The sequence below is a fragment of the Cupressus sempervirens genome, chromosome 4 (genome assembly GCF_028749045.1).
Source record: "Cupressus sempervirens isolate cs-2001-9-10 chromosome 4, ASM2874904v1, whole genome shotgun sequence".
NCBI classification, from domain to species: domain Eukaryota; kingdom Viridiplantae; phylum Streptophyta; class Pinopsida; order Cupressales; family Cupressaceae; genus Cupressus; species Cupressus sempervirens.
The window spans coordinates 296,619,039-296,627,348 of record NC_143121.1 but is presented as its reverse complement, the minus strand read 5'-3'; the positions used below and the strand labels follow the sequence as shown (position 1 = coordinate 296,627,348).

The window sequence follows — 8,310 nt, the reverse complement described above, 5'->3', positions numbered from 1 at the left end:
TTTTTTTATTGTAAGCTCCACTTTAAGTTGACTCTCGGTTGCTTCATATTATTTAGGATTATGGTAGAATGTTTTAAGATTAGACCTTTCTTTTGTGATATGCATATCACATCAGTAGAAGGACACATAATTTAAATGAACGTTACGGTGTACACACGGTCTCTTTCTAAAAGATGAACATGGATTACAAATGCATGTCTACCCCTAGTAGGTTTTCTTTTATGATACTTCTAGATTCATCTGTGATTGTTAGTGGCAACTCTTGTCTAAACTTTCCAAGTTCTCCTATTACGAGAAGGGTTGACTTGTACTACCTCATATTATTATACTACTTGTCATTACGTAGTCTAATTTGGTCTATTTTGAGAGGAAAGGGTGGTACCTGAAATTTAAGATTTGGGGGCACGCTGGCCTGAATGCTGCAACTTTTTTCAACTGAAGATTGTGGTTTCTCATTCTTATCTTGAGGGACACTTGTTATTGTTGGATTTTCATTTGTTATGTCTAAGATTCATGTTCACACAAGCACTGCTTAATTGAACCAGTCACATTCATGTACTTACAAGTTGGGTTGTGCCAGGAATACTTGAATATGATGGTTGTATGGTTGTGTATTGCAGACCTTTGTTATAAATTATAATAAAATTCAGGAAGAATTCCTGTCAAGGGCAACTATTAGTGATAACTGTCACTAGTATTTTTCTTGCCAGCTTTAGTTGAGCCTCAAATTGTAGCCCCAAGGGGCCGTATTTTGAGCTTCGTCTTCTTTAAAGTGGTGCCTGAGAAAGAGGTGAATAAGGGGTCCGAGCGTATATTTTTAATAAAGTAGCAGTAATTTATGCATTAGACAATGACCGTGAGAGTGATTGTTGTAGCACGCTCGGGATTACAGCAATGAATATCTCTTTAGTTTGGGGTGGGGGAGCAAACGTGCTTCCTGCATTTGTTTTCCCTGCAAACAATTTGCTATTGAATCAAAATGTGCTTACTGCATGCATTTTAATGGTTAAAACAGCCAATAATAGTTTCACAATTATATCTACAATCTTATCCAATCCTCTAATCAGCTAGCCATCTATAAAGTCATATTCATGATATATCCATGTGCCTCTGCTTGCTGGTTTGTGTACTACTGTTTGATCATATCTTCTTAATTTGCAAAGCTTACAATTATATCTACAATCTTATCCAATCCTCTAATCAGCTAACCATCTATAAAGTCATATTCATGATATATCCATGTGCCTCTACTTTCTGGTTTGTGTACTGCTGTTTGATCATATCTTCTTAATTTGCAAAGCTTACAAAATATTTAGTATAAAGAGACTTAAAATATGTGATGTGAATTCCCTGTTATTGTTTTTGATTAAGTAAAATAGGTTTTAACGGGTGTCTGAAATCCAACAGTAAACAAAAGAAACTGACATTATGTCCGGAGCATGAAGTAATTCAACAAGAAACAACAAGCCATAGGAGGTCAGGAGAACTTGACAAAATAAAACATAGCCTTTGAAAGAGCAGGCAAGCCTAGCAAATGAAAAACCAAAGGGAAAACAGAAAAGCCAGGGGAACCAATCAGGGCACCGTATTCTTGATCAACTCTGCAGCCTTGAGCTCTAGTATATCCATGGTCTCTGTTGCTTCACTCATCAACTGTATGTCATCTAGAGTCATCCCTATCCTTCTTCTTCTTGTTCAATCTCGTTTTATTGCTCAGGCTCTCAACAAGGGGGTTGACATCATCTTTTGTTACCCTGTTGTCTTCATATTCCATGTCATCGTTCACCCCTGTGCTAACCTCCATCATAGTATGTAGTTGTTTGATATTATCATTTAATCTTTTGATAATATTGAAGCTCTGGTTAGCAATGTTGTTGAGAGAGCTCTCCATACTTTCCATTCTTTTTTCCACCTCAGTAACCCTGATATCTAGATTCCTGATTCTGTCAATCCCATCTTCCCCTTCCTTCCTTTCCAGACCCTGCAATCTGTTCTTTATCTCCTCCGTTTCATGAAAAATCCACTTGATAGATTGGAAGTTGTCCACCATGCTATTCCGGGCATTGTTGAGGAGATTCATCTCCACCTCCATGGCATTGTCACTCAGAATCACCATGGCCGGATCAATAAGTTCCTCCACATGAATTTTGCCATCATTACCCTCCAAGACCTTGGGCTGGATAGTTTCTCTCACAATGCCCATTTTTGCAGTCTGAGTTTCATAGTTTCTCCAGACCGTTTTCTGCCCTTAGAGCCGAATGTACAGGTGGTTTTTTCTGTGCCATAATTCTCATTTCTCTCCTCCTGGGCGTGGAGAGGGGTCTTCTACACCTTACCAGAATCTTGATCTGTGTCCATTTCGTTACCCCTTCTCTTGGCTGGGCTTTCCACCTTCCTGCGAACCGGGACCTTGCTAGTACCCTCATCTTTCACATTATTCTCCTCTTCCGTTTCCATTCCCTTATCCTCTTCATTATAGTCCTCAGTAGAATTAACTTCAGACGTAATAAGTTTACCCGCTGAGCCTTTCCCACCCTTGATTATATTCTTTTTGGGTTCACTTTTCTTCTTGTTTTTACCCAAATCCTTTATAATCTTGGCCACCTCCTCTTCATCATCCAAATGAAGCCCAACACTATCCTCAGTGTCGGACGGGAGATAGGAGCTTTCCGTGTCCCCTGTTATTGTTACAAAGCGTGGTACGATGAGCTTTTTCACAGCCAATTTGTCAGACATATAATTTATGATTTTAATGAATAAATAATATGTAGATGTATAAAAATGGCCAATTGTTTTTTTCACAGCAAAATTAAGCAGTATGGGATAACTCACAATATCTTCCTCTTCTCTAGCTAGTGATTATGGATCATGATGTGGGTTTGTTCAACTGATGTCTGTTGGCCTTCATTACCGAATCTTTAAATCTTTATTTATCTTTGTAAAAGAGTTTGGCCCCTTTGAAACACCCTCTTTTTTCTCCTTTACCTTTCATAAAAAATTAAAACTAGCATTTGCACCCATTGGTGCAAGGGTTAATGCCGATTTTCAAATATTGGGTGTAGTTTGCATATGCCTTTTAATTTGTCTATTGTTTTGGTGGATAGTTAGTTCTGCTAGAGACATTCTTGTAAGTCGGATTGTAAACAGATAATAATATTCACTTTCATTACAAGTGTTGCTGATAAAATAAAGCATATCATTACTAGTCATGAACTGGAAGATTTAGATTATTAATGTTCCATAAACTTTGACTAAGTCTACTTGTAGATTGGTGTCCAAGTGCCCTAAAGACGAGTAAATCTCCATTCTTGAAAATCTTTCACTCTGCCGTTCTTAAGCACAATCAAAATCCTAATTAGGAATTTAAGGCTAAATCAAGTTGAGTCCCAATAGGAGACATTACACCTTGACTAATCTGCAGTAAAGTGATTAGATGTTGGATAAAAAGGAAGTTCTACTTCAGGGGTGCTCAAAAGGTATGTATCTGCCCCAATATCTTGAACACTGTTATTAATGTGCTTGTAGTAAAAGAATTACTAAATTAACAATTGTGAGAGTTATGATGTTTACACTCTGCTTAACGCACAAATGCGATATGATGGAGGGTTGAGACAACCATGATTACCTTTTGTCCTTATGCCCCTTCTGATTTGAGAATAAACAAACCAGTTACACAACAGTTTAATCTCTTACAAAAAGCATAAATTTAAAGATGTAGCTGATTGTCCAAAATATGATATGGATAAGCTCTGTTGTTTCGTTGGATTACATCTTGGATAATATATACATAGGTATGAAATTTTCAGTTTTGAGTGAATTCAACACCATGACACAGAACTGTAATGAATAAAGTGATTCAATTGCAGGTGAACTTATTTGGTCCATCATATGCGTCCACTAAAAAGTCCCTGGGATTGGTTAGAACCGGACTCCTAAACATATGTTTAAGTGGTGAAGGTTAAATTGTTTGCAACTCCCAAGAAGCTTAGAGAAGGGAAATCTGACACATATAATAAGCACACTTACCTATTTGGTTGCACACTGCAATTTTGTCCTCATCTACGGAATAAAGAATCATTGATAAACCCTTTTATTTTCTTTTCCACAAGAAGTTCATAGCAGTAAATGTCAAATAAATGGGTCTATGTTCTACAATCTATTCTCCTCGTGAAAAGATTGTTATTTCTTTTGAATTTTCTCCTGTAATATGTAACCGAACATTGATTTAGGCTACTGCTATTTCAATTTTTATATACGTTTTTGAATGATTAGTTATGTGTTGTCCACTATATGTTTTGAGCTCATGTATCGAAATCCAGAATTAAGTATTTTACTAAAACCATGCACAATTTATTAATAAATCTGGACCTTTATCGCTTTATTGTAAGTTGTTATCTGGCAGTTGTTTCATCTGTTTACCTATAAGTAGTTGATGCTTTAGCTTACAAGGCAGAAACAGATGCCCCTACTATACATTGGCAGCATGGGTAGATGCGGGAAATGAATCAATATGGTTGCAAGGGCATTACAGCCCAGCTGCTCTTTGGATAGCCAGTCCCAGAAGCAGTTCAAGCAATGGAAGCAGCACAACTTTGACTTGGTCAACGCATTGGTATCTTGGATACACAAAGAAGCTGCAGGTTCATATACATGATTCTGTTCATATCTGAAAACTGCAGTGTAGGCAGTAGTAATTAGTATTACTAACGCCCAATTTTTGTTTGCCAATCATGAATTTTAATTCTATCAAGTTGTATATGAATCCATATTTTGTGGTTGATAGTAGCAGTATTTTTTGTCATGATTTCCGTAAGGCTCAAAATCCCTTTGTGGATATTGTTTTTGACAAATAAATTGGCAGGATATTGTCATCCAAAAACAATGAGAGCTTTTACATGGAGAACAACATATCAGCCGGGAAGTCTAAGGAAGAAATGGAAATGCGGGTAATAGTTATTCAGCCCTCTCAATAAAGCTCCCAAGATAGTAAAGGCATGATGCTCAAAGATGAAAAAGCAAGAGAAAAATTCAAGTAGACTTATTCAGGCAGTTCCACATGTCTCTACCTTAATGGTTAGTCGAGATTTTATTCATTTTTCTTTTAATGGTATTTTCCTTCCTTACAAGCTGTTGAGAAAATGAATCATAGCTTCAATTGTCATGATCTGAAAGACGTGTCTAATATTTTAAGAACAGCAGCTGAATGGTAATATTTTTGATAACACTACTTAAACATATTATAAATGTTGCAGGTTCGCATTATACAAATAAGAGTAGAATCCATTTAAAATTTCGTCATCAAATATCAGCTCATAAAAACTGCATAATATAACTCATTCCACCTATAATAACGGCGGAAGTCAAGTCTCATTATAGTCAGGCAATGAATGGTGCATAGGCAGATGCCTTTGTAAAATTACAATACCAAGTCTTCCAAGTGTATGAGTTTCAGGTTTGTACAGATCTATTTGTACATGTATACATAAAACATACAGTTGTAATGCATAAAATTATAGCTACTGTCATTATTGGGGATGTCAAAACAAATCTTTCAATCATGAAATTTACAATTCTTTAAAAAATGTTTCCGTCTCTATTGAGACTAAGAGAGCATATTGTTCATCACAATATGACAAACTATAGTTATAGAGGTTCAGTAATGTCTACAATAGATTCAAATATTATTAATAACATGTATTTTTGCTCAACGCTTCCTGTAAAAATTGTATGGAAAGTTCTATGGGATGCACAAAGTTGATCTGCACTTCTCACAAGTCTGCAGTTGCCTGTGTTGTGACCGTACAGTGTCCTTGCTCAATTATTTTGAATAGACATATATTGCAGTCTCATTCTTCATCTTTGCCCAGGACCATGTATGAGTGGTTATTCATTCTAGCAAGTCGTTCAAAGGAGAAGGCTGGTTGAAGACCGTGTCTTTCCAAGATCTTGACCCTAGATATAGCTGTAAATTTGAAACCTGCTCTATTTTGAAATTACAGGACATGACATTAGGCAAGATGGTAGTGACAAAGCAAGATGCAACAGAGCAAAATTTGTTGGCTCACACAAAGTTTCCAAATCTAAAGAAGGTATACATAGAAATAACATTAGATATGAGTCAAAGATGAAATGGCTTTCACGACTTTCCTTCTTGCAAATACTCTATCCTTGAAAGTTACGAGTGTCATTATACCCATTGCCCCAAAAATATTCACAAAAAGATGCTCAAAGATCAATTGTTGTATTTCTCTTGGAGAAGAGATAAGAATTTTAAATAATAGAGAAATGGTTGATGCAATCTGTGTGCAAATGATTTTTTCTACCTCCGAGTATTTACAGGATTCAGATTAGAAGAAAGCAGAAACTAACAGGCCCTCTGTTTTTATTAGTTATAAAAGATCCATATGAAATATGTCATGGGAAGTGCAATATTTTTTGACAAATAACTACATCTACTGAATTTAAACTCTATATAGATTACTCTTTCATGAAGTCTACAATAAACAGTAAGTTAAGTTCTGATTTAGGACTGGCAATTTGAAAAGGAGGAATGAACAGCGGAAAGGGCAACTTGTGTCAGTACAAGGATTACATAGTTTAAATGAATGTTACAGTGATACACATGGTCTTTTTCTAAAAGATGAACACGGATAACAGATGCATGTCTACCATATCAAGGGCAAGTTTTACTGGATAACTGTCACTAGTATTTGGTTTGACAGCTTGCGTTGACACTTAAATTCTAGCCAGGAATGCCTAAATTTGATGATTGTATGGTTACAAATCTTTGTCATAAATTAGGATAAAATTAAGGAAGAATGTATGTCGAGGGCAACTTTTAGTGGGTGTCTGTCGCCAAACATTTGCTTGACAACTTGGATTTGCCTTTGAATTTAAGCCCAAAGTGGTGGCAAAGCAATGAGTGAATAAGGGGTGAGTATGCATTTTTGATGAAGCAGCACGGGAAATTGACAGTGACTTTGAAAGTGAGAAGCTGATTGTTGCAGCACGCTTGGGATTCCAATAAAAAATGATTGTTTATTGATTCATATGTACTTACTGGACGTCTTTAAATGTTTGAAATACTTAATAACAATTTCACAAATATAATCTTAAGTTATATAATTGGACTTATTTTTGCTAAATTTCACTCGAATTTTATAATCTTAATATAATATTGTTACTTAATATAACACTGTTAAAATAATATAGAGTTATGTTTTTAAATTGATCCAGAATGTTAAACTATTTTGACAATTTTGTCAATATATGTTGTATTAAAAAATAGATAATATTCTTATATTATGAATTTAGTGTCAACCTTTTTCTTCAAATTTTATGATCGCCAAACTTGAGCTTGAATTTGAACTTTGTGATGTTGGTTATAACTACAATCTAATTTATTTCCCCCAATCAGCTGGCCATCTATAAATCCTTATTTTTAATATATTTGTGTCCTTCTACTTGCTGGTTTGTCTACTTCTATTTGATTGTATTTTCTTAATATACAAACTTTATCAATTTTTCATCATAGAGAGACTTAAAAATTGTGATACAGGTCCTTTTTGTTTTTGATTAGGTAAAACAGGTTTGAAACCTTGTACAAGACTAAAGATTTTCAATGAGCGCATATACCAAAGGTACAACAAACAAATGTAGAACTAGTCACCCCCCTAACTAAGGGTAACCATTGTGACAAAAAAGCCTATCACCAGCCATAAGAAAAGATCTAGCAAGGAGGTAGGGCCAGATACATCACGATTTGCCCTTTGAATTAGAGCCTCCCCTGCATGATCGAAGATTCATTTCTAAAGGAGGAGTAGATGGCCTTGATTTTTGTCTTTTAACCGTAGTCCAACCATCCTCCACCTTGACTGCCTCAGCAGTGCAATCCCTTGAAGAAACAGAATGCCAAGGGGAATTTGAAAAAACAACAAACTCCCTAGAACAGCTCGAAGCCAGTTGGCCGCCCACTGAACCAGGAGGAAAGTCTAGTACAGGGGTGGGGGTAGGAGGGGGAATAGGGTCCTGGCCCCCAACAGGACCAGGAGGAACATCCAGAACCAGGGTAGGAGAGGGAGTAGGAAGTACAAACTCCGCCTCCATCGAAGAAACATCAATAGAGGAAGCAACCGCAGACAAGGGTGGAATAGAGGAGGGCTCCAGCGCAGCAGGAGAGCCGTTCGGGATAGCAGCCGTGGCAGCCACCTGAGAGTCTAGAGAAGAGTCACCACCCCCAACGGAAGGGGCTTTGAGATTAATGTAGTGATCATCCGAAGCATTCTTCCCCCAAGGAGACTTTTTTGGTCT

General features: G+C 36.5%; 1 long non-coding RNA gene across 2 annotated transcripts; it reads left to right on the top strand.

The window, feature by feature from the left end:
* The first annotated feature begins 2,673 nt into the window (after positions 1-2,673).
* Positions 2,674-5,525, top strand: LOC149561177 (uncharacterized). 2 transcript variants are annotated; one of them, XR_016363783.1, is made up of 3 exons: positions 2,674-4,640; positions 4,862-5,073; positions 5,253-5,525. It is a non-coding gene; the product is annotated as an uncharacterized LOC149561177 (long non-coding RNA). The 2 variants fall into 2 exon arrangements; XR_016363784.1 differs by lacking the exon at positions 5,253-5,525 and having other exon boundaries at positions 4,862-5,126.
* Positions 5,526-8,310: the final 2,785 nt, after the last annotated feature.